This window comes from Lycium barbarum, chromosome 5, assembly GCF_019175385.1.
Source record: "Lycium barbarum isolate Lr01 chromosome 5, ASM1917538v2, whole genome shotgun sequence".
NCBI classification, from domain to species: Eukaryota; Viridiplantae; Streptophyta; class Magnoliopsida; order Solanales; family Solanaceae; genus Lycium; species Lycium barbarum.
The window spans coordinates 119,243,991-119,271,983 of NC_083341.1; the positions used below are offsets into that span (position 1 = coordinate 119,243,991).

Sequence of the window (27,993 nt, forward strand, 5' to 3'; positions counted from 1 at the left end):
CACTCAACCTATTAAAAAACTGTCATATTAGACACCTTTTTGACAATCAGCAAAAAATTAAGGAGAGTGTAATACACTCGCCAATGACGTGGCAAAGCAGCCAATTAATTGATTACACGTGGCATTGGCATTTTGGCTCACAAAAGTATTAAAAAATTATTATCAGAAGAAAAAAAATTATTTAAACCTATTTAACTAATAATAAAAGAAAATAGAAAAACCATTTTCTAGAAAACCCATGCCCATCCACCGGAACCCATCCCTACCGAGAAAAATGGAGTTTCGCCGGAAAAAGTTGTGAGACCCAGAATTGATTCCTTTTTCAAATGAACTTTTCTTCTAATATGACAGTTTTTGAAAAGGTTGAGTGTTCAATTGGAACAACTCTAAGTTTAGGTGCTCAAGTGAAAGAAGTGGACGATCACAGGTGTCTGTCGATGGGTTTGGCCTAAGTAAATCTTTTCGCCCAACTTTAATAATTTTTCATCATTGAGCACAATTTTTTATACATTCACTTGGTATCTAATCAACTTTTTTTTTTTGGTATTGAACTTCTTACACATGAATAACAGTTAATGTTTAATCAAGAAATCCTAACGCTTGCAGACAACTCCACGTCCATAAATTCCACTCGTACATCTCAAGCTAGGCAGCTCCAAATTATTCAACGAACTCTCAGTCTTATTTATTGCTTGAAACTTAGCAATAGAACAATCAACATTAAAGAGTCCTGAAGCTGAAAATTCTTTGTCACCTCCCATTACAGGCATCAAAACACCCATCTTCACTCTGCTCACATAATTCCTTCTATAAGTCTGGCCAAAACACCACTCACTTCATCACTGAGTGAGAAACATTTGAACCCAAGTTCAAGATGAGCAAAACAATCGTCTTGTGTTATGCCATAATTATGAATTTTGGATTCTTTCTCAGTAATAGACACCACCTTGGCTGTAATCTTGAAATTGTTCTCAACTTCAATTACAACTTCGTTAGTGCTGCTGATTCGAGTAATGGAGGTTGTTGGTCCAGTTGAAGACATCCATTTGTTGAGATATAATATAATTAAATAAAAAATGTGTTTTTCTTAACAACTTAAGCTTTTGATGAAGTGACTGCACAATTAAATATGGCATTGTATCACGCAAGAAAAATAAGAAAAATGCAGTTTTTATTACAATAGGTGGCCCCTTTTGTTGCCCTGTATTTAGAAGTTTGTCACTTTTTTTTCCTCTCAAAATTAGACCCATGATACAAATGTAATTTTGAATTTTAAAATTTATATCAAGTGGCTAACTTCTAATACCACCAAAGTGAATACTTGTTCAAATCAGTCAAAAAGTTTTTTAAAAATGTTCGGTTCATTGTAAACCAAAAAATAGACTCGTGCACACATGAGAGGTATTAAGACAATACATAATTAAACATTACCTTTCGCCTTCGTTGTTAGGGAGCGCAATTGTTTCACCATCAAAGTTGATGGAGAGACGATCGGTGGCATCATCCCATGTTGTTGTCTTTTATGCTCCAACAGAAATCTTATGAGTACCATAGAGTATACCGATTGATTGAACCCAAGTGAAGTCTCTTTTCATGTTCTCGTTTCGTTTTCCTATAAAGTGGGCATTGATGTGGAGATCAGAATCTGAAACCAAGCAAATTTTTTTGTCTTTCTTGCCATGAGAGTAGAAAGTAATTCCATCTGCACCAATTGAAACACAAGAGAGGGGTGGGGGGTGGGCGGTGAATTGTAAATTTAACTTATGAGTCAACTGTTCGTGTACCTAGTCGACTCCCCTACAATTCTCAAAAGCCAAGTTAGCAGATAATTAATCTTAAGTAAATGTAATGCAGAAAGTAAATGAACACAGAGAGTTTTATACTAGTTCGGATCACCGGTGTGGTTCCTAATCCAACCCCCTTAGGTTACAAGGGTTTCCTTAGAGCTCTTCGAGTAACTTGATTATAAATATGGTTCGGAGTGAACCGTGACTCTGATTTTGACTCTTGTCAATCTTTCTTCTAATGACAGCCTTGACCTGTATAGCAAGCTATTTTCTCTTTTCTTTTCTTAACACTATAGTTCTCACAGACTATAATGCTTTTTACAAGATCAAGAGTAAATAGATATGTTGCCCAAGTGAAGTTGTAAGTGTCTCTGATTCTCGAGGGCTATTTATATTGGTGTGCCGTCTTGTACTGTGATCTTTAGCAGATGATGAAGAATCAATCGTTCCATTTGATTGATTCTTATTTGTTTTCTTTAAGGTAACCCAAGGGAATTTGTATCAACCAAGGATCTTGAGGGTATCTGCTGATTGATCTTGATCCAGATTCTTGCTTCCTCGTGAATGATTCAACGTCTTCTTTCCTTTGTGGAGGCAGGTGTAAGAATCTTCTGGGCTATGTCTTCTTTCCTTGTGAAGGCTTTGATGAGATGCCATGTACTGGTATTGAGATTGATTTGTATGTTTTCCTTGTGTAGATTTCTTGATTGGTCTTCCTTCCTTGAAGAGAAGATCCTGGCTGTCCTTCATTAAGATGTAGGGCTAGCGGTCAAATAGTTTCCTTGTATAGTTGGCTCGCCTCCTTTGATGTCGAGGATCTCTATTTGCTTCCATCATCTTACTTTTTGAATTTCCTACACATAACACGTGAATTTGTCATCATCAAAACATATAGAATAAATATTCTTAAATCCAATAATCTCCCCCTTTTTGATGATGACAACCAAAAAGGAATGTGACATTTTACTTCCCCGTTGAACTTGAGAAGCTCCCCCTGAGCATGTGCTGGAGGTCCTTAAACTAAGTCCTGTTGAGTTAAATATGCTCCCCCTGAACATGTGCTGGAGATTCTGCATTCCTTATCGTTCTTCTCCACATCATCACAAAACACACAAAAAAAAAAAAAAAAAAACACAAGGCAAGTAACACATAGCAAATAGCAGGGAGCATCAGAACTTGTTAGTCTATCTTAACTAATGAGGAACACAAACAGTCCCCTAGAAACCAGAACAAACATAGTTAATAAGGACAAATCAAGTCCTCAGTAAGACAAAACAAAAAAGTTGTCCAGCTAAAACACATAAACAGTCTTAAGAGGAACGTTTCCAAACGTATTTTAAGGTGTTGATGATACGGTCAGAAAAGGAGTTGTAGGAGGTTTCAACATTCTGGGACACAGTGGAGTAGGAGTTTTGGACAACTACAGCGAGATCATTATTGGAGGTTGTGGCATTTCTGGAAAGAGAGTCGACTCGCTCGAGCAGCTTCTTCATGGTCCTGATGCCTTCCTTTTTCAACCCTTCCATTTCAAGCCGTAGTTTGCTATTGTCCCTACCCTTTTCTTTTGCGATGCTCACAATTGTCGCAAGGGAATCCTTAACCTGCTAGATACTCTCTTCTATAACACCCAAACACTGCTTCACCTCAGCAATGTCCTGTGTCATAATAGGAGGAAGTGGGGTATAACCTGGTTCGACCTTGACCTTAACAACATCCTTTTTTACCCACTCATTGTTAGAAAATACAAACTTCATACTAGCGAAGGCATGATTGTCCTAGGTAGAGTGTACCTTTTGCGCAGGATAGTCAATGAGATCAACAAACTGATCCTTAAGAATGTTAGAGATAAGCATACCGTATGGGAGGCTAGCAGAAGGAGAGGGATCCTCAGAACTTTCAAACATATATTCTTTGAACCACAGAGCCCAATTAATTTTGTATTTCTTGAGCAGACAATAGACCACATACACATCCGTGTTTGTAATGTTGCTTAAGGAGCCACTTGGGGTAAAGGGGTTGTAGCAGTGATATGAGCAAGAATGCGATTAATGAAGCATATGTTGGAAGGACCAAAATCTGATAGGTCCGACCCAGGTTCAGAGATGAAGGCGCGGGCTTCTTCAAGGGAGACTTCAAAATTCTCAGGCCAACCATTTTTCATGTACTCAATCTTACCAGAAAACCTAACACCAAACACTTTTTCAAAAAGAAATTCATTTATCACCAACCGCGTACCATAACAAGGGTTTCCAGTTCACTACTATCTTTGGACAGACGAAGATTCACATAAAACATCATAACAGGTTCTTTGTTTTGGTCTTTTTGGAGGTAGATTTTCTTAAACTTGCAGAGTTGCTTCTTTTTTTGTCAGAGTAATGGCTGATAAGATCATCATCGGAGGACTCAGTGAGATCAACGGGTTCCTCCGAGATAGATTGCAGAAGCCGACTTGATCTTTGACAGTTTGAGCTTTCACCTTTGACTCTAACCATTTTTTAGAGAGGGGTGGAGAAAAAGATAAGATAAAAGGGTTTAATTCACTACAAGAAAATGTCAAAATTGTGACGGAATATTTGAGATGGAGCAGTTCTATCACAAATTGTGACAGAATTGTGACGGAATTGTGATGGATCAACCTTTCATACATAAAAAAATTTTAAAAACTTTTTTTTCCCATAAAAATTTTGAGGGTAACGGATTTGTGACAAATTTGTGACAAATTTTAAATATGATTTTTGTGACGGACATATTTTCGTCACAAATTAAGGATGCTAAGAAAAAATGACAATTATTTGTCACAAATCCGTGACAAAAATTGTGACGGATTGAATATTCCGTTACAAATATAATAACAAGACAATTAATAATAAATATATAAATTTGTGATAGATTTGTTTCCCTCACAACAACAAAATTAGGCAACTTTTTAATTTTGGCCCCAAAATTTTTCACTACTTTTTAGTTTCCCACCAAAATTTGACCCCATTACATTTCAGCAAAATAGTTTTGCTTCCCCCAAAATTAGACCCCATTACATTTCAGCAAAGTAGCTTTACTTTCCCCAAAATTAGACTCTTCTAAGCTTCGACTCAGTTAATTTCTCGGTGATTTCAGCAAAGTAGCCAGTCGTTCACTTCGACTCCGTTGTCATCTTCACTAAGAGGTTTAGTTTTTCTCTATTAACCAAAACTTACAGTGAATAGCTTTTGGATCTTCATATTGGGTCCTTCAATTCTTGCCCAAATTTGTCTCTGATTTCCTATGTAAGTATTCTAAAGTGAATAATTTTTGGATCTTGTTATTAGATCTTTCAATCTATGTTTAAAAAAACTCCTACTAGCTTTTGCATGCACCGATTTTTGAATTTTTTGTGGTGGGTCTTCATCAAACTTGAATATTGCGTCCTTCACTTGAAGTGGGTAAAATTTTAATTAGTTTCTTTCTGATTTGAACAAATTTTGGGCTAAAGGGAAAAGCTTTGATTTTACTAAAGGAATTTTTTGTTGCTATGTTGATTTTCCTAAAGGAACTTCCGATGTTCATGATCAATTTATGGCTGCAATCGTTACGTCCTAAAAATCACTCTTTGTTATTGAAAGAAAAGGGTTCGCAGTATAAGCTTGGTCCCGAAGTTCATGTTTTACTTCATAGTATTATCATAGATGTGCTTATTTCACTATCTTATGTAGCTCAGATCATTTGAGTGATATTCGTAGTATTATCCTAGTTGTGCCTTTAGTTTTGAAGCTTATATGTCTAGATATTGCTAGCTCGTATCGTCTTATGGTGTATTGCAACTTATTTTGCAGAAAACTTCAACAACCTCCATTTTCAATCAAGGATCAAGAGGAGAAGGCAAAGAGGAGTTCTTTCTTCAAGGTTTGCATTTTATAGAGCTTCTTACTTCTTTTTGTTGATTTGTTGGACTTGATGAAGAGACTTTGGCGCGATCACTCATGTAAGTATTTGGCGGCACTTTCCGGGTAACTAATATTCATCATAGAATCAAGTGAGTTTAGGATAACTAGAATTCTTGAAACTTGACTAAAGAGTTTTTTTAGTTGATTTTGCTTTTCATTTTCTTATATTCAAAGAAAATTGTTTCATTATTGATACAGGTGGATCTGTTGGAGTACATTAGTTTATTTGAATTTGCTAAGTTTAGAGCATGAAAAGAACAATGCAAACTAAGATAGTTAATTAGTCTAGCTTACCTACCTTAGCAGATGTTTTTGGTAATAGGATGCTGGTCCTAATTCACGGTTAAGAGAATTCATTAATTCAATTCAATTACAATCTATTGTTGGACTACATTTCATTTTAGATGGTAAGTTGCTTCTATTTTAAAATCTTCTAGAGATGGACTTTGTTTGACTTGAAAATAAGTAGGTTTGGTATGTGTGCTGCTAGTATGGGGGTTATTTCAACATTTCATTGAGTCGGAGGGCATTTCAACCATTTATCTTCAGAAATGGAGGAATGGTAGTTATGCCACCCAATTGTTCGATGAAATGACTCAAAGAAATTTGGATGTGTTAAAGTCTGAGTGGCCTTAATTTATGAAAATCCCCAGTATGTGAAGGGGGGAGGGGGTGTGAGTCCAAATGATTTTCTATTCATGTCAAGGGGTGTTCATTTTTAGTGTTATTAGTTAGAAATACATCTGAATGATGTTTTGAGAATAAGAAATACATCAATCCCATTTTTAAACTAAAAAAAATGAAAAGAAATTGTTTTACATGGAGATTAATATACAAGTTCAGAATGAAAATTGATCACTTTTCCATATCCTTTTAAGGCTTTCTGTTAAGTGTTTCAGTTAATAGTAATGAGAGCTATGTAGTTCTAATTGTTTCTGGTGAAAGAAAAAAAGGTACTTTATATGTAGTAAAGATTATTTCTTGAGAATGCTAGTTAAAAGTTTTTAAGTTAAAAGATTGTTATGACTTTATTGACAAGGCTGAGTGGTTGGGTCCCAACTTTATATCTTCAAGTTAAAAGATTGTTTCCTTTTTTGCTCTGTTCTGATTCATCTATTTTTTAACTAGATTTCTTGATGGTTTTTTTAAGAAAGGTTAAAGGAGAATTGAATTTTGTCCTTCCTCTGTCAGATGGGAGATGCATCGTTGACTTGATAGACATTAAGCACTTAACTGGTCATATTCATATTTCTCCTTAATGTTCCGTAACCTGAAAATCATGGTTTAGGTCTGGAACATACATCATTGACTTTATTGACATTTAATAGTTTACTGATCATATCCGTATTTCTCATTGTCAATGACTACAAAGATAGCAAAGCGTTACATGTACTTTTTGCTATGTAGAGTGCATTTTTTCTGATTATGAGAGGGCGATTATATCTTTTGACTAAGTCCAAATGGTTTCATCAAATTAATCGATTGATCCATTTTTGTATTTCTGGGTGTCGCGTCTTGTATCTTTGCTAGTAGGGTTGTAGTAAAGTTGTTTGATTTGTTATGTTAGTGAAGCGTAATATAACTAATGGAAAATTGCCTTTAAAGGCAATAAAGTTAATCACCTTCCTACATTTTTATTAATTTGAGAAGTGAAAAAGTTTACTTTGAAATTTATTGACATGTCATATAGTTATTGCATGTTTCGTGACAATGTATCGTGTGGTTGGATATTCTCATAGGGAATAAAATTGCATGACTTTGGTAAGCATCTTGGTGAGCTATTTTAGCCGAAAGTCTAATCGTTTCTATTGACAGGGTATAACAAGGTTTCTCTTAGCGCTAATTCCACATTAATACAAAAGTACTTGACGCCCTCCCCCTCTTTTCTCTGAGGTGGTGCTGATCTTATAATCATAAGCAAGTGTTTGAGATACAATTGTCCTCTACTTTCTGGTGATTAAATTTCTCAAGATTAGGAATTTGTTCAACTTTTCAATTGTGGTTCACTAGTTTAAGATAATTATGTCATATTTTTGTCATATACAAAAGATTGACCATGTTGTCCTGGTGCATTGTGCACATTTCAATTTATTTTGGGCATAATTGTATGATGATAGCATTGACTTGATGTCGACCATTTGCTATTATCTTATCTCTTACCTTTGATACAACATAATAATTATTTTGATAAGTGATCTGAGGCTAAAACAGAGCAGGTGATGTAAGAGACTAGAGCATCGTTCTCTAACAATGCATAGAGGAGGAGATTTCAAGTTTGAGCAAACAGAGAGAAGGTTGGTTACATTATGTGGAGGAGCGATTTATGCGTGCATGATGAGTAAGATGGCATTATCATTCCTTCTTCGATTCTCGTCCCTTCGATACAGACTCTTCGGATGCTTTAGTGGTTACTAATGTTAGACTTTTGTTAACTTTATACTCAGTCTTTAGAATTTCTAGATTTTTATAGAAGAATTTACGGATTTTTAATTTTTAAATTGATTTGTAATATATTTCATAGTATGAAAGTTACATTTTTGTTATTGTTAATTATTTTGTGCTTTTAGCTAACTTGATGTCATTTTATATTAATGTGGAAGGTGACAAATAAAATTTTTGATGAAAAACCTAGCCTCAAATCCATCACAAAATAGCCACCAAAGGTTTGAATTTGTGACGGAATATTGTGTCATAAAGATTTGTGATGGAATATGCTGTCACAAATGCTTGGGTGAGAAATTAAAATTTGTGACGGAAAAAGGTTTTATCACAAATATTGTGATGGATTAAGTCATCACAAATCTGTCACAATTTTGTGACGGAATCAAGCCTAGTAAGGCTTCTCAATTTTGTGACAAAAATATCTGTCACAATTTCGTCACAAAAAATTGTGACGAAATTGTGATCCGTCAAAAGAAATTTATGACCAAAGACTATTTGACGGCCGCGGTTCCGTCACAAATCCGTCACAAACCCTGATTTGTGACGGATTTGTGATAGATTTGTCCGTCACAATTTTAACATTTTCTTGTAGTGAATTTCTGAGATGGTTTGAAGAGAAGAGAGAGATAGAGAAGAAGTTAAATAAAAGAGGGTGAGAAGAGGAAAGGTTTTGAAAAGAGATGAAGAGGCGTGACTTGAAGAGTTATGACTCTTCAGTCATAGGGACTAGGGGTAATGATGGTGTGAGGGAAATCATGTATGGGGAAGAGGCGAACAACAGAGGAAAAAAAAGTAAATAAAGAAACGTGTAAAACTAATTAAGGAAAAGAGAATAATAAAAATCTTTTATTTTATTCTATAAGGTTTTCCTAAAAAACTATGTGAGTCTAAAATTTATGATAGACAATTATGCCAAGGTTGTTACGAAGTGTACAAAAACATTCCTCTAGAAGAGGTTTTGTAAAAATGTCAGCCAACTGATTTTCAGAATCAACAAATTCAAGGACAAAATCACCATTATCAACATGATCACGAATAAAATGATGTTTAATGTCTATATGCTTTGCCCTAGAGTGATGCACAATATATTTTGACAAACTAATGGCACTAGTATTACCACACATAATAGGGACAGATTCATAAACAAGTTCATAATTAATTAACTGGTGCATCATCCATAGCAACTGAGTTCCACAACTGCCGAGAGCCAAATACTCAGCTTCAGTTGTAGACAAGGCGACTGAAGTCTGTTTTTTACTACGCTATGAAATCAGCGAGTCACCCAATATTTGACAGGTACCACCGGTGCTTTTTCTGTCAGTCTTATCACCTGCAAAATCTGCATTTGAAAAACCAATTAGATCAAAGTTATTAGAGTTTGGATGCCATACCCAATTTCTTAAGTTCCTATAAGATATCTGATGATCCTCTTGACTGCTGTTAAGTGAGATTCCTTGGGAGCAGACTGGAATCGTTCACATTTACACACGCTGAACATTATGTCTGGTCGACTGTCAGTGAGATACAACAGTGATCCAATCATTCCTATGTAGATCTTTTCATGACTGTTGTTAAGTGATATTCCTTGGGATCCGATTGGAATCGTTCTCATTTATACACGCTGAACATTATGTCTGGTCGACTGGCAGTGAGATGCAGTAGTGATCCAATCATTCCTCTGTAGATCTTTTCATCGACATTGTTACACTCCATAATAATTCGTGCTACTTGAATTAAAACAAGAAAGAATGAGTTAAGAAGGTTCAAGGAAAGTTAATCGAGTTAGTAAGAATATCGTTATATATATGGTTGCCTTAAGTATCCCGAGGTGACATGGTAACCTAAAGGATTTGAAATCGCGTTATGAGTATGTATATGAGGTAATTTGAGTGACTTTTTAAAGTATTTGAGATTATTAGTAATGATATAGAAGATGGACAAAAGATATGAATATACTTTTGCGATTGGAGTTTCGTCGAAGCCTTGTGAGTTCTCTAGTTATGTTTAAGGTTATTGTGATTCTCCGGACCCTTCGAGACGCGTATGTGGATTGTTATGGATGTATATGGGTGTGTATATGTATGTATAAGAGGTTACATGAGGTTGGAAGAGGATGAGAAGTTAAACGAAATGAATCGAAACAACTTCAGTAAAATCTTGGACCCGATTTTAGCCTATATTGTATGAGGAATATCTCCTAGTATATGAAGAGTTTTAAAGTGTTTCAAAATCCTAAAATGAAGTTCATCGAGTCTAGTTTGCAACGCAACAAACCGCTCGTTAAAATGATATCGGGATAAGGAGATATGGACGATGCAAGTCGGGCTGAGTGGGGATTAAGACTTAAATATTCACTAATTATGCACTAGTGGCCGTGTGGGCCCCACTACCACATGACAAAATCAGATTTTTTGCCCATGCTTTGGTTGGGGGACGTGTAAGACCCTCTTGGGCAGCAAAATGGTCTCTTTGTTGACCAAAGTTGCAGCCACAACTCACTTCCCAATCCCACAAAGTGAACTTAGAGAGAGAGGCTCTCATCTTCACCAAGTGAAGAGGAAAGAGAGCCACGGCCATCCATGGCTGTTCCACCACCAAACACGGCCAGCTCTTCCATTTATTTCTCACCATTAAACCCCTAAAGTGTTCTACACATTCACCATTATGTTTCAAGTGACGGAGAAACCATAAACATGCCATGCAAGCTCCTATAAGCTCACGGCCAGATTTGAGCTCTCCATTTTGATTAAAAAAAATTACTTTCCAAGGTGTTTCAACCCTTAGGAAGGTTCATAGCAACGTGGAGTAGCCATTGGAGCAACAAGAATAAGTATTAGTTCAAGTCATCAAACTCTAGCCAAGATAAGAAGCCAATTTGTTAAGGTAAGGGCTGCTCATTTTTTTTACACGTTTTAGTAAGGATTTAAACGTATGGTAGATGTGTAAATATAAATTCCATGTATGAAATTATGAATGTTGGTGTTGGAATGTTGTTGAAGCCATAAGGGCTGTTTTAAGGTGATTTGGATATGTTGTGCATGCGTAAATGTGAATTGCATGAATGAAATTGTGTGTTGATGTTGAAGCATTGTGGAAGCCATAGGGGGTTGTTTGGTGGAATAATGGAATGATTTTATTTAGTAATTATGGTCATTGCTATCATATATTGCATGGTAAAAAGAATGAAAAGAATTGGAAGGTTAAAGGTGAAGTTGTGTTGATATGAACATGTTATTTTTGTTGAATTGAAGCCGTGTAGTGGACTGTTTTGTGTGGAAGATAGTGAACTGATTTTACTTGGTATTTTGATGGTTGTTGTCATGAATTTTATGATGGAAATGAAGGTATTTAATGGTTAGAGTTGGAACTAAATTTTTTTGTGGGTTGTTGTAAAGATTATAGTGATGACAATGTAGCTCATTTGCGTATGAATTGATGATGTAGTTGTCGTGTGACTGCTGGTCGTATTTCACTGAAATTATATGAAACGAATATAAGAAATAATGTGTAAGAATCGTATGTGGTTGATTGGTATGTTCGTAAACGTTTGCAAGAATTTCGGGCACTTCTATGTTGATCGGTTAGGGACTGTTTTGGGTGTGTCGTTGTTGTTCTTATTGAGCTTGGGAGATTGATGATAATTGAGATTATGCATTGTATTGAATGTTGGTTGGGCTGTTATAGAATCGTTTTGACGAAATATTGTGACTATAGACTAACAAGAATGAATTGGATGTGTCATAATCGCATGTAAACTATTATCGAGTGTTGTAAGGTATGAGCTGTTTTGATACGTTGTTGTTGATCTTGTTGCGCTTGGAAAATTAATGATAGCTAAGAATATATACTGTATTTATGTTGTTTGGGCTGTTGTAAAGTTGTTACATGAAAACGTTAAGACTACGGACTATTAGGAGTAACTTGAGAATGTAGTAGCCGTATGTGAATCGTTATTGAATGTTGTGAATGTGGGTTGTTTGGAATGTTATGTGGGCTGTCCGGGTTGGTATTGAACGTATGATTATTGATGTTGGATTGGTTGTATGTAGTTGGTTTGGATATAAGTAAAACGACGTCTAAACATCTAGAAAAGAGTTACTAACGTTAGAATACGTTTTGAATCTCCCCGTAGTTTAACCATAGCTCTTGACGTCTTAATATAGGTTGAGACATTATTGGGCAACGTATATATATTGTGTGGCGGATAAGCGCTAAAGGTATGTAAGGCTAACCCTTCTTTCTTTTGGCATGTCTTACATGTAAGTGATGAATGATATGAACTTTGGGGTAACTCTATTCATAGGTTCCGAATGTGATGCATGATTCTCGTGCTATTCATTCTATATGTACTCCATATGATTCCATTCTTAGACGAGTAAGGTCTAAATGTTTCTTGTGATGGTTTATTGATATAGTACTCCTATTCTGTTCCGAAGGGAACACCCATAAGGTGCCAGTTGGGTTGTGTATATGGTTTTACTAATGATTTCGAGGAAATTAGTTTTATACTAAAGGAAACATAAAGTTAGATTTTCAAAACCACTCTGAAGGGGGTGCGAGATTTTACTATTTAGATTTTCAAAACCACTCCGAAGGGGGTGCGAGATTTTACTATTTAGATTTTCAAAACCACTCCGAAGGGGGTGCGAGATTTAACTATTTAGATTTTCAAAACCACTCTGAAGGGGGTGCGAGGTTTTACTATTTCATTTCATTTACGACTTATGTTTACATTCCATAGCATCATCTCTTTGCATTGATATTGGTGGATTAAGTTTGTGTTGACATGATTGTGATATTAAGCCGGAAGCGGCTGCCCGAAGGGGCCATTATTATTAAGCCGGAAGCGGCTGCTCGAAGGGGCCATCATTATTATGCTGGAAGCGGCCGTCCGAAGGGACTATTATGATACTAGCCGGAAGTGGCTGTCCGAAGGGAACATTTTGTTAACATGTCGGAAGAGGCATGTGTGTTCGATTGCATTATTTACTTAAAGAATGTGTGTTGGATTGCATTATTTACTTAAAGATTGTTTTGAGACTTCGTGTATACATTTATGTTTCTTCCAGCGAAGGCTGCAAGTTTTGAGTTAGATTGTGATTTCTTCTATCCTAAATCAAATTATGATTATGATTTGTTACCACCTTACATACTCAGTACATTGTCCGTACTGAGGTCCTTTTGCCTGGGGACGCTGCGTTCATGCCTGCAGCCCCAGATTGTTTGGCAGGTTAAGTGTATAGCTAAGATGCTTGGACGTCAGCTGGGATTGGAAAGTTCCACCTCATTCTGGAGCTATGCTGAGTCATGTATAGATATGTATGATTACGGGTATGTTAGGGCCCTGTCCTGACTCATAATGTTCAGTTCACTTCTTAGAGACTTTTGCAGACAGTGTATTGTAGTACGTTTGTCGAGGTGTCGACAAAGTGATGTCAGTTGAGTCCTTTTTGGATTTTAAAAGAGTAAGTATTTTAAATGATTTAGATTGGTCTAAAGTACTTATTGATTGAAAGTTTTCATAATCGTTATAGAGATAATGATTTCAATTTGGAAAAAAAAAATTATGTTCTTAAAAGTTTTTGAAATGACAGGTTTTAATAGAGTGAATGTCTAAGGGTTCGCTCGACTCTGATGAGATTCGGGTGCCCGTCATGCCCTACCATTGCATGGGTGTGACAGACATCTTTGCCTGGCACATTTGTTTCTAGGCATGTGGATGGACTCATCGAAGTGCCAAAAGCCTTTGCCTTTTCTAAGCCAATTTTTTTGATAAGCTCCTTCGTGTATTTGGTTTGACTTATGAATGTGCCCTTAGTCGACTGCTTTATTTCTAGTCCTAGGAAAAAAGTTAGCTCTCCCATCATTCTCATTTCGAATTCTCCTTTCATCAAATCAGCAAAATTCTCGCAAAGAAGAGGGTTAGAACTTCCAAAAATAATATCATCAACATATATTTGAGCGACTAAATTATTTCATGAGGATTTCTTAATGAAAAGAGTTGTGTCGATTTTTCCTCTGAGAAAGTTATTTTTAAGGAGAAAAGAGCTTAGACGTTCATACTAGACTTTAGGAGCCTGTTTTAGACCGTATAGAGGTTTAGTCAACTTTAAAACATGATCTGGGCATGAGGTATTTTCAAAACCTAGGGGCTGTTTTACATAAAATTCTTCTTTTATAAATCCGTTCAGGAAAGCACTTTTTACATCCATTTGAAATGGTTTAAAGCGTTTGAAAGATGCATATGCTAGTAAAATACGAATGGACTCTAACCTTGCTACAGGAGCGAATGTCTCGTCGTAATCAATACCTTCCTGTTGGGAGTAGCCTTGGGCTACTAGTCTTGCTTTGTTTCTGATAACTTGCCCTGATTTATTCATTTTGTTCCGAAATACGTATTTTGTTCTGATCACGGAAGCATTTTGGGTTTAGGAATAAGTTTCCATACTTGATTTCTTTCGAATTGATCAAGTTCTTCCTGTATTGCCTAGGTCCAAGATTCGTCATTTAGAGTTTTATCAACCTTTTTGGGTTCAAGTTTTGACACAAGTGCGAGTGCTGATGTTTATTTCAAAGACGATCTAGTCTGCATTTTTGCCTTTGGGTCTCCAAGGATAAAATCATTTGGAAAGCTTGCTTCGCCTCGCCATTCTCTTGGAATGACGACAACTTGAGGTCCTGAAGCCTATACCTCATCTGGAGTCAACTGATTTATGTCAGTTTTATCTATTGATTCATTTTCTACTGCTGCGGATTCTGTTTCAAGAGCAGTAGTCGACTGGCTCAACCCAAGTTCTTATCCTGCATTGTCATTAGTAGAACTAGTTGGTCACTAGGGTTAGTGTCAGTGAAAAAAACATGAAAATACCTTCATCACTGCGTGGGTCAAATTTCCCAAGATTGTCCTTACCATTATTGTGAATAAAGCACTTGCATCCAAATGGATGAAAGTAGCTTATATTTGGACGTTTACCTTTCCATAGCTTATATGATGTCTTCTTTAACACAGGTCTTATCAGGCATCTATTCAATATATGACATGCAGTGCTGATTGCTTCTGCCCAAAAACGATTTAGCAATCCTTGTTCTAGAAGCATTCTTCTTGCAGTATCTTGAAGAAATCGATTTTTCCTTTCTGCAACTCCATTCTGTTGGGGAGACATTGGAGATGAGAATGTCTGAGTGTATCCTTGTTTTGCACAGAATTCTTCAAAGGATTTGTTTTCAAATTCCTTTCTATGATCGTTGTGAATAATAGATATGAAATATCCTTTTTCTCATTGAACTCTTTTGCGGAATGTCTCGAATTGTCCAAAAGCCTCATCTTTATGAGTCAAGAACATGACCCATGTAAACCTGGAAAAATCGTCTACAACAACAAATCCATATTTTTTACCACCTATGCTAGCAGTTCTAGTAGGTCCAAATAAGTCCATGTGAAGAAGTTGAAGAGGGTTGATGGTACTAACAATGTCCTTGGGTTTAAAAGAGGTGCGGGTTTGTTTTCCTAATTGACATGCATCACAAATATGATTTTTTGAAAAATTCAGTTTAGGAAGGGCAAGAACTAAGTCAAGTTTAAAAAGTTTTTCAAGAATGTGCATGCTAGCATGACCTAGTTTTCTATGCCAAAGCCAAGGATCATTAGCTATTGATGCAAGACAAGTAATAATAGGGAGATCAACATTACTTAGCACGTAGATATTATCTACTCTTTCAACAAAGATGATGAGATTTCTCTCAGCATGACTTAGAGTGCACTTGATGGCATCGAACAGTACTCTGAGACCTGCATCACATAGTTGACTAATGCTTATGAGGTTATACTTGAGTCCATTTACCAAGTATACTTCAACTAAATCGCAGGAGGGACTCAGAGTGATGCTTCCAACTCCAACAACATCTCTTTTTGCATTATCTCCAAATCTGATTTGTCCTCCATCTATCTTTTTCACTGATTTAAATTTTTCGCTTTTTCGGGTCATGTGTCTCTGTAACACCCACTATCATTTACCCGCATGTCCTTTTTAAAGCTCTTCTTGGGTTGTTCCTATAAGACAGAAAAATCAGTTTCTTTTAGGTACCCAAGTTGTCTTGGGTCCTGAAGGGTTAGTGGTATCTTGCCCAACACTTGTGACTTTGTGCCTCCAAATACATTGTCCAGAATTTGTATTCTTGTATTTGCAGTTGAAAGATTTATGACCCCTTTTATCACAAGAATAACATGAGAAATTTTTAGAAAAATCATTTGATATGGAATAGAATTCAGTAGACGATTTATTACTAGTCGTCTGGCCTTTATTCAAACTGAACTTTCTATCTGTATTAATGGTCATCTTGTTAGATCCGACAGAACTGTGGCTAGGTGACCTCTTAATGCTATGCAATTGAATTTTGATTTCACCTAGTTCTTCTTGGAGCAGGTCTACTTCAATTTGACTTGCTTCTAGAATAATTTGCTAGTGCTTGCCAACTTATTGTATTCATCAATCATCTTTTGAAGGTCATCAGCGTCCAAGTCAAGAGATGCTTGAAGACCAGCGCATTTAGAGCAACTAGGAGTTCTTACCTCACTAGTGTCCGATTTGGCCATAAAGCATATGTTTGCTACATCTTTCAGATTTTGATTCATCTTCATCACTCTCGGCTCCATATGATCTAGAGGTGTGTTATTTTCAGTAGTTTTTTTTTTTCAGTTCTGGACACTCGGCTTTAATGTGTCCTGGCTTTCCACATTGATAGCATCTGTCATCATTATTTTGTTTATCATTGTTTCTGTAACCACTTTGTGGTTTTTGTCTCCTTTTCCTCAGGATGCTTTTGACTCCTCGGTTGATCATAGCAAGGGCCTCATTGTTGTCATCATCATCTTCACTTTCTTCAGTGGTAGCTTTGAATCCGAAGTCTTTTTTTTTTCTTCTCGAGCATTTCTTTTGATATTATTTGTCTTAAAGGCCATAAGATTTCCTCTGAGTTCATAGTATGTCATATCATCCAGTTTTGAACTCTCAAGGACAATAGCTTTTGTCTGCCAAGGCAAACTTCTTACCAGTTTCCTTACTTGTTGCCCACTCGTATAGACAGATCCAAGTGATTTCAGTTCACCTAAGATCTTATTGAAACGAGTAAACATGGATTCGATGTCTTCATCATCTTTCATCATGAAAATTTCATATTCCTTTTGGAGAGCATCAACTCTGGATTTTCTGACTTATGATGTGCCCTCATAAGTGACTTGCAGTTTGCGCCACATTTGTTAGCTGTTTCGCAGTTTGAGATCTTTCCAGATTCTTTACCGCTAACTGCATAATAAAGCAAACTAATAGCTCTAGCGTTAGTTGATATTACCTCTTGCTGCTCTTTTTAAGCATTCGAATGATTCAGTGCCACCTTTGGTCTTTGGATCAACATTCGGTACTGACTTACATTTTTTATTACGAGTCATACTCGGTAGTCAGTTGAGAGCACAAAGATTTTGAACCTTTCCTTCCAGTGGTTGTAATGCAGTCCATTGAAGTATGGGGGTTTCAATGGAGAGTGACCATCTTGTAGAATTGCACCGGGATTGTGATAACCGCATATTTTGATCTTTACTCACGTGCTGTTATGCGACTTTCTGTGAGACCTGCTCTGATACCAATTGAAACACAAAGGGGGGGGGGGGGGGGTGAATTGTAATTTAAACTTATGAGTCAACTGTGAGTGTACTTAGTCGACTCCCCTGCAATTCTCAAAAGCCAAGTTAGCAGATAATTAATCTTAAGTAAATGTAATGCAGAAAGTAAATGAACACAAAGAGTTTTATACTGGTTCGGATCACCGGTGTGGTGCCTAATCCAGTCCCCTTGGGTTACAAGGGTTTCCTTAGAGCTCTTCGAGTAACTTGTTTACAAATCTGGTTCGGAGTGAACCGTGACTCTGATTTTGACTCTTGTCAATCTTTCTCCTAATGACAGCCTCGACCTGTATAGCAAGCTATTTTCTTTTTTCTTTTCTTAACACTATAGTTCTCACAGACTATAATGCTTTTTACAAGATCAAGAGTAAATAGCTATGTTGCTCAAGTGAAGTTGTAAGTGTCTCTGATTCTCGAAGACTGTATTTCTATTGGTGTGTTGTCTTGTATTGTGATCTTCAGCAGATGATGAAGAACCAATCGTTCCATTTGATTGATTATTACTTATTTGCTCTAAGGTAACCCAAGGGAATTTGTATCAATCAGGGATCTTGAAGGTATCCACTGATTGATCTTGATCTTGATTCTTGCTTTCTCATGAATGATTCAACGTCTTCTTTCCTTTGTGGAGGCAGGTGTAAGAATCTTCCGGGCTATGTCTTCTTTCCTTGTGAAGGCTCTGATGAGATGCCATGTACTGGTACTGAGATTGATTTGTACGCTTTCCTTCTGTAGATTGCTTGATTGGTCTTCCTTCCTTGTAGAGAAGATCCTGGTTGTCCTTCATTAAGATGTAGGGCCAGCGGTCAAATAGTTTCCTTGTACAGTTGGCTCGCCTCCTTTGATGTCGAGGATCTCTATTTGCTTCCATCATCTTCCTTTTTTGAATTTCCTACACATAACACGTAAAATTATCATCATTAAAACATATAGAATAAATATTCTTAAAGCTAACGCCAAGAAAACGTGGATCTTGGCAAACTGCTCCTGCTTGTCACAACTTGTGTTCAAATAATTAAAAGGCTGTGTAATTGGATATACTATAAGAAAAATGACTTTTAGCAATATTTTTTTTGTCAACCGAACATTTTATTGATTTCCTCAAAAGAATATCTAAAAGTTAAATATGGTCTTTAAAAAGTAAATATTGCCACAAGAAAGACATGGTTGTCACCTGTCATTATAGAACCCCCCCTTCCCCCCCCACCCCTTAAAGATGAATATATAATAGTGATATTTAGTTACTATGTTTTGATCTCTACAACCATTCATTGGGACATAACAACGATTTCTGTTGGTCATGTTTAATATCGATTTTTGAAGTCTAAAGAGTTTTTAGACTATCATGTTACTTAACTATACGTTCATATATAATAAGATAAATGATAACCTAGAAAATAAGTCAAATCAACATGCTAAAACAACATGTCATTCAGTGATTTAAGTCAAATCTATCAAAAAGTAAATGTGGAAGAGAAACTTACTGCAAACAGGTTTTCAAGAGACACAATCAACTTGACAAGTAGTAGGGCAAGAACAAGGACACGTATGTTCTTGATTATAACAACTCGGGTATTTCTTGTTATTGCACTTACAGTTCTTTGGAGATGTTGATGGAGGAGAGGGAATAGGGAGGTGGAGGTGAGCCATCAATGCAAATAGGCTTACAAGAACGACACTCAGTTATGCAGCCATTAGGACAAAATTTGGGACAAACATGTGGAAGATTTTTGCATTGCTTGATCTCATCATTAGAGCGATGAGAATGGCTTGGATGGTAGATTAGCATTCCAGGAGGAGTGGCCTATACTATTGCCACAAGCATTACCAAGAAAATCCCAAATCCCACAACATTGTGGGCATATGATCGAGCCATTTTCCCTTTGAATAGCTGAACTATAAAATGTTGTTGAAATACTGGAATTGTATTGAGTTATGGGATTTCCTTAGGAACAACCTCCTCTTATAGGAGTTCAGGATGAAAAAAGTACCTACTTTTTCGTGTCATAATGTCAATGTTTTTAGTATAATTGCATTTTTCTTGATTAGTCATCTTACACATGCTTCGTTTATCAAGTCAACCTCAATACTCTCTTTAATTTCTTTAGTGGTGTCACTATCTGCATTACTGCATATGGCATCACTTGATCATAAAGTTGCCAAACAAAAACTTATCGCATCTTATACATTTCATGTAATTTTTCTTGAATTTTAGTGTAACTTAGGAAATAATTGAAGTTTAATTAACTTTCATACGTTGAAATACTATAAAAGAATTTTTACCCTTTAATATCATTTAAATGATAATTACAAGTAATGATCCATTAAAAAATAAGGTTAGTAACTTGAAAATATAACAGATTACCCGCCACAAGCCCACTATAGGTTAAAGTATATGATTATATCAAAGTCATTTACGTCTAACATTATGAAATCCATAACTAAATGTATATATGTATGTGAACACATGAAATCCATAACTAAATGTATATATGTATGTGAACACTACGATGCAGGCAGGCAAAGCGACATACAATATTTGGTGAATAGAAGGGTGATGTTGGGTGGGGGGAAGAAGGCTTGGTCCTTTTCTTCTCAATTAATCAGGTATATATGAGGGGTTTGCGCAATTTCATTAGTACACTATAGTGTATATCAAACTTAAAGTTGACACTTCCTAATTACGTTGAAGCTAATTAATTAAGGGTTAACTGCTGTAAACACTCATGTGCTATAACCAGTGGCAGACCCAGGATTTTGAGTTTGGGGGTACTGGACCCAAGAATTTTGAGTTCGGGGGTGCTCTATTAACTATTTGTATCTGTTTCCTTTATATTTTATATACAGCTATACACTTCGTGACCGAGTTTAATGGGTGCTGGAACACCCAAAAGTTATACATGGGTCCGCCACTGGCTATAACACAATTATGGATAAAATCCCTATGTATATCTATCTCTCTCTCTCTCTCTCTCTCTCTCTCTCTATATATATATATATATATATATATATATATATATATATATATATATATATATATATATATATATATATATATATATATATATATATATATTTAAAATTACACACCCACACTCCCTATGTTATGAAAATAAGGGAAATCTACATGGTATAGAGAACATTTGGCTTTATTTATATTTAGTAGCTATACTTTGCCAAAATTACATCTCATAGCTAAATTTTGTATGCCAATTACACAAGGTAACTAGTGCACTAAAATCATATTGTATATAGTATTAAAAACTATATTCTCTCTATTCTCTCACAATCTGCTCCCATTTTCTTTGTCCTCCGTCACCTCTCTCTAATCCGTACAAGAGAAACTTCAAAATTTCCACAGAAGCAAAAGCTAATTCAACGAAGAAAACCATATTCATGAATCCAGGCATAAACGATAAGGACCACACTGTTTTAAGGAGAACTTCATGTACATGTCCATGTTTTGGATTCAAACACACAATGAGAACCCATAAGTCTCAGTTGTGCCACAAGATTGTATTGCTTTTTTGTTATCTGTATTATTACCAGCTACAGTGCTCTGCATCCAAGATTAAATGTGGTGCTTGCTCCGCCGTTATCACCGCCAGTGCCTCCCTTAGATCTGGTTGCTAGCAACGACGGTATGCCTCTCGTTGCCGTCGTAGCTCCGTCGTGACCACCGCCTGCTCATCCTCCAGACCTGGTTGGTGTTGTTGTTGTTGTGGTTCGCCGGAGAAGTAAGCTCCGGTGATGGCTGTTGTTGTTGTTGTTGGTTGTTGTTCTCTCTCTCTGTTGTTGTTGTTATTGTGAAATTTCCGGCGGATCTAGCCGGAAATCGTCGGCAGATCTGGCCGGAGCTAGTGGTTGGTATTGTTGTATTCACGAATACGGCGATTGTATTCACTTTTTTGAGCTTTTTTTTGTTAAATGTTTAGAATGTATTCTTTTTTTAGAGTGTATTTGTTAATTTTTGGTCTATCTATATTTTTATGTATTCAGTTTTTACTTGTTGCATTCATCAATACAGCGAGCCAGTTTATGAATACAGATAGTTATTTCATGAATACATGTGACTTGAATACAGTGAAAAGAATTTTTGAAATTTTTTTATTCGCTATATTCATGAATACAGCTAGGCCGTTTTATGAATACAGTGAGCCATTTTTTTAATACAGCGGGGAAACTGTAGCTACGCAATGTAAATATTGAAATTGTAGCTATGAGAAATTTTAAACCCCCAAAGTGTAGTCATTTATGTAAAATTTCCTGAAAATAATGCACTTACACCCCTATGAGTTATTCCTTTTCTACAAATTATTTAAACCATGTACGTAATGGAGATCCTACACAATGGAACTTCATCTAACTAAGCATATTTAATATAATTTTGAAGCGAAAGGATAAATACAAAACAAAAAAAGAAGAGAAATCCTATATAATAAATATTATAGTTTTAAGAAATTACAAATAACATACATATTGAAAATTCAAGAAAGTTATTACTAATAGTTGATATATCTTGTTAAATAATTTGTGTTCATTTTCCTATATGTGAGTTTCCAACGATAAATGTTTCAAAAAATATTTATTATTTTTTTAATCAAAGGCATGAAAAAAAACTTTTGTAATTTTTTTTTATCTTCGTTCTAAAATTTCATAAAAGTAACTACGGGAAAATGTCTTATTTGTAGATTTAGTTTGTCTTTAAATGAATATATTTTAATAAATTTAGTTACGTACAAACATCATAGGAGGAGCTTTGACGTAACTGGTAAAGTTGTTGTCATGTGACCAAGAGGTTAGGAGTTCGAGCCATGGTAACAACCTCTTGCAGAAATGTAAGGTAAGGTTGCGTACAATAGACCCTTGTGGTCCGACCCTTCCCCGAACCCCGCGCATAGCGGGTGTTTAGTGCACCGGCCCCTTATAAACATCATAGGGGGTGTAAGTGTAGGATTTTCATGGTACAGGGGATGTAAGTGTTTGGTTTTAAAATACAGGGGGTTTATCTGTAACTAAGTCATAGTCAAGGGTGTTTAATGTAGTTAACTCATTGATTAATTTAAGGGATAATTTCAGAGACCTCCCTCCAGGTTTCGCTTCGTTTCACTCACTTTTACGATATTATGTTTACTTCCCTTATTTTAGCTTTTCTGTAACAATTCTTTTAACTTATTTATCATTAATATAAAAAATTACAGTTTGACTAGTTGGGACAATTTTTTTTAATAAATTCCGAGGAAATAACGTCAAATGTTTTTCTGTCGACTGATTGATTGCTAGCCCCATATGATCAAAATCATCTTAAAAATTATTCTATTATGTAAGCATAACCATCAAGCTGGTTTGCCCGAGAGGTTAAGGGGGAAGACTTAAGATCTTCTGCACATAAGTGCGCATGGGTTCGAACCCCATAGCCAGCAGGCCAAATTTTTTCTAAATTTTGGGCATTTTTAAAGTGAGTACCAACGAAGTGAGTGTATAATGGAAAATATATTCTTATCTTTCCAACTTTCAAACTAGGGTTACATGTCAACCACATCAACGTTACATGTCAGCAATAACCACATCTTCATTGTTTCCTTAACTATTTTTGTTCGGGTACGATTTTTGTTTCAGATTTTGGACACTTTTTAAAAGGGACTATCAACCAAGTGAGAGTGTAATGGTAAAAACGCTCTTATCTTTCCAACTTCAAGGTAGGTTTACATGTCAATAATATCCACATCAACGTTAGATGTAAAGATGATGCTAGTCCTCACTTCATTCTTCTTCCAATCTATTATCATTCCCTTAACATTTTCTTTGGCTATTGTCTATATACAACTTTAAGTGTCTGATTAATAGGTATGGGTAAGTTTTGTTGAAATTGGTTGAGAACACCTAAACGTGGCTAAATACAAAATTTGAGAAATATTAGAAGTGATCTGAACTGTTTCAAGTAAAAATCAGACCTAGAAAATGGCTTTGCAACATGTGTAAATCACATTGTGTAACGTGTATATTACTGTATATTACAAATTTCCATGGACTTCAATGTGACAGTGTATATCATGTGGTATATAGTGTATATCGGTATATCACACACAATGTTTCATGGATTTACATTACATGATATAAATGGCTGTAAAGTTAAACAATAATACACACACACTCGGTCCGTTCCATAATACTTGTCCATTTTTCCCTTTACACGCCCCTTAAGAAATCATAAATAAAAGTGTATATTTACTATATTACCCTTAGATCTCTCTAATAAAATGCACTCTAACCAATATCGGTTACTTAAAAAAACAATTAATGTTAAGGATAAAATGAGAAAAATTTAATTAATTCTATCTTCGTTTTGTAAATTGACAAATATTTTGGAACGAGTATTTTTAGTAATGTGGACAACTAATATGGAATGGATGGAGTATATATCAATATGAATTTTTACTAGATGTGTTGTTGTATACGGTGGAGGATACATAGACGAAGTCATCTTCAACCTGGAGTTTCAATCTGAAATTTGGCAGTTGCGACCAGGTCAGAGACCAATTGGTCGAGTAAACCACTATATTGCTTATATTGATAGGCTAATATATACGAAAACTAAACAATGATATCTAGGCCAACATACTATGACATTCTAGGAGAAAACCACGTAGCCCCAAACCTAGGCAATCGGGCCAGGTGAACCATAAAACATTTAGTAAGCGAAACTACAATCAAGACACGTTCCGACCTACACGTAGCTTGTAGTTGGAAAGAACCCCTTAAAACAACAATTAGCACGGTGCTACACCAAGACCATCTACTGATTACCTAATGTAGAGATAATCTTATGGTTATTATTGAGACCGGGTGTGACCAGACTAATTTGTCCGGTCACATCGGTTATGTCGGTGAATCCCTACGTCGGTGTGAACCCTATTCTAGTCTAATTGTAATAGGTTTGACCTATTTATGGTGAATTTGTAATTATGGTAATATGGGTTTTGTAGTTTTATTGGAATAGGGTTACCTTATTAGACTAGGCAAGGAGGAGGTCATTATGATGAATGAAAAACAGAAAAAATTCGCCCATTATTCTTGTCTCTTAAAATTCTTGTCCCTGTCTCGATTTTAACAGTTATACACTAGTTGTTTACCCCGGAATCGGATAATCAATTAAATTTGTATGCGGGTATAGGATATGTGCTTGGATCTTGATGTATGTTAAATAGAGAAAATGTGTATGTGAAAGCTCTTTAATGAAACGACTACTGATGACAATTTGTTATGATAGCAGTGGGAAACGCTTGATGTAAGAAACACAATAATAATGGAAACAAACGGCCTTGGCCGAATCAAATATTGAGAGAGAGATTGGATATGTGAATTCTTCTATTATAAGTGTTCTTGGAAAGTAAAAGGAACCAACCCCCACAAAGGAGGAAGATATGCCCTATTTATAGTGTCACCTCCATGGGTCTCATACAATGGGAAACAATAAAATAATAATAGCAAGGACAGCTCTGCACGGATTTGGTGGGATTAGACTGACGGCGCCGTCTGACACACGCATGGTAGGTAGTTGACTGTGGCAGGACGCTACTGGCGCGTGGCCCGCATGCAACGGCCACACGGGCCAACGGCTACTCGGACAAACGACCATGAATGCTCGGGTCATCGGGCTTGGATGCTCGGGTCACTGGGCTTGGCCACTACGACAACGTCGAAGGTAGACCTGTCGGTGCCCCTGCCCAGCACCGGCCCAAGCATTACCCCGGTCAAGGGCGAACAGTATCCCTCACATTCTCATTCCTTCCTCTGGTTCCTCGTTCCACCGGTTCGCCTCATATCCGGTTTCTACCGTATACAGATAGCCCCCACACTTCCCGGATCTCCGATCTGTCGGAGTAACGGGGAGTGGTTAAACTCCCAAACCGGTGGTTCTGTCATCTCGGCGTTATCTTCGTATTTTGGTAGGAACGGTCGCGTGACGCATCCCCTTTTATCGGCCACGTGTCTCGCCCCTGGTGGTCTACTTCTGTCAACCGCCTTTTTCACGTCGTTTCGAGTCGCTTCGTATTAACGATGGGGATACGTGGCGCCGTCTGATTGGTCGTCCTCGGTAACCGTTCCTCTCCCATGCCTATATAAGGCCCTTCACCCCTTCATTTTACCATTTTCACGCTCTGCATCCTCTCCAACTTCACTTCATTTCTGCGTTTTTCCCATTTGTACCATACTCAATTAACTTCAAACTTGATCCGCTTATTGATTCATTATTTCATAGTGCGTGCAAAAGAACCGACTTGGTCACCACTGTTGCCGAATATTCTCTGCTCGAGTGTTGCTGTTTTATACTTCACTCCTCCTCGAACCACCAGTTCCTTCGTTTTTCTTAAATTCCTCTCTCGGACCTTCTTTCTTTCCTATTTCCAAGATGTCCGAATCCACTTCCCACGATGCTCAACCGGTGTCGTCCCTGGGGGCCGAGACTGTGTCTCCCGCTAAATTCGAGCCCACGGCTTCAGATGTCATACCAGCTAAATTCAACTTCAACAAAGACCTTGAGGTCGAAAAGCCTTCCTCCGTTTCAGACAGAGGATTCGACGTGAGGCGGTATCCCTCATCTATTACCGAGGAGAAGCTCGATACAGTCCGGGCCGATTGCGGGTGGGCCACCCGTCCACGATACAATCCGGGCCGATTGCGGGTGGGCCACCCGTCCAGTTCGGGTTTTCGCCCCTGGACCAGATGAATCCGTTACTGACCATCGTGAAGGGTTTCTATACGTTTACACATACCCCTTCACGCTCAAACTCGACCCTCCGGTGGATCCGGTGTAACACCCCGTAAATTTGAACTAGATATGAATATGTAAAAAAAAAAAAAAAAAAAAAAAAATCAAGTGTTAAGATTATATTTTATCTATATGAATCCATTCTTGATGAATTCGGGTGGAGGATGGTCGTTTTGAAGTCAAACCAACTAGTGAAGTTCTTGAGGGCTCTTAAATTCGCCTAAGTTTTGGTAGGTCTGTCTTCTGGGCGCTTTTCGTGAAAATGTGTTAAGAATTTGGAAAAACTTCCTCAATAAAAGTTGTAGGGATTTGAAATAGCTTTCCAACGGTATATTATGGAGGTCAAACGAACATCTGTGCAAAGAGTTATGCCAGGTTTACTAACGCCTGTCTGCACTGGAAATTTGGTCTGCGTTACGCCCACGTTACGGGCCGTAACACGCGTTACGGGCCGTAACTTGGGGCCGTAACGTGCCCAAAATTTCCAGAACCTTACTGGAAATTTTGCCAGTGTTACGCTCCAAGTTACGGCCCGTAACACGTGTTACGGACCGTCCCTTGGGGCGTAACACAGTGAAAACAGTACGTTTTCAGGCGATTCTGACTTCGGGAGGCCATAACCCCATTATTTATTGGGAATTTCGGAAAACTCAAAGAACGGAAGTCGTATATAATTGAAATACCTTTCCAACCATAGGTCGTGGGCCTCCATGTGATATCGGGATGAGGAGATATGGGCGTTTTAAGACAGGAAGGTCAAGCTGTTGGCCCAACCCAATTCAAAACCGGGTCAGGCCCATTTCCCTTGGTATTTAAGGGAAATGTTCAGCCCTAGCAGCCACATTTCCCCTACCAAAACTTCATATTTTTAGAGAGAGAGAGAGAGAGGAGATTTAGAGAGAGAAAGTGGTGAATTAATCAAGTTCGATGCCCCGAATCCCGAGGCTCGTGAAGGATAAAGTGTAGAACAAGTTGTTGTCGTCGTTCTAAGCTAAAAATTGAACTTGGGGGAGGTTGTTTTCGTGGGGGCTGATCATATAAGGTATGTCTAAGTTTTAATGATGTTTTTATCCTTACCATTATTAGATTTGATGAGTTAGAATAGAGAAAATGACATTGAAAGTTCGGTTATAATTTTTGAATACCAAATGACTTGGGGACTGTTTTGGTATGATTAAATGGATAGTATTAGTTGGATATTGATATGGAATAATTGTGATATTGTTGTGGTTGTTGTTGATAAGTTGTTGTTCTTGAATTTGGAAGTATAAATTTTATTTAAGATCCGTTAATGAATGAAAGGAAAAGAAATCTTTCCATGTTCCTTGAACTCTAATTCATGTCTAAATGGTGGTTAATGTGTGTGAGGGGACAAATCCACATTAAACCTAGTTT

At 36.9% G+C, this 27,993-nt stretch overlaps 1 long non-coding RNA gene, 1 other non-coding gene and 1 pseudogene across 3 annotated transcripts; 2 read left to right on the forward strand and 1 right to left on the reverse strand.

The window, feature by feature from the left end:
* Nucleotides 1–593: 593 nt before the first annotated feature.
* LOC132639685 (uncharacterized) lies at nucleotides 594–19,475 on the reverse strand (annotated as a pseudogene).
* Nucleotides 4,683–8,278, forward strand: LOC132641264 (uncharacterized). Of its 2 annotated transcripts, none has more exons than XR_009582788.1 (2): nucleotides 4,683–5,050; nucleotides 5,597–8,278. It is a non-coding gene; the product is annotated as an uncharacterized LOC132641264 (long non-coding RNA). The 2 variants fall into 2 exon arrangements; XR_009582787.1 differs by having other exon boundaries at nucleotides 4,683–4,950.
* A 3,690-nt stretch (nucleotides 19,476–23,165) lies between the features above and the next one.
* Nucleotides 23,166–23,248, forward strand: TRNAL-UAA (transfer RNA leucine (anticodon UAA)). The gene has a single exon. It is a non-coding gene; the product is annotated as a tRNA-Leu (tRNA).
* The last annotated feature ends 4,745 nt before the right edge of the window (nucleotides 23,249–27,993 follow it).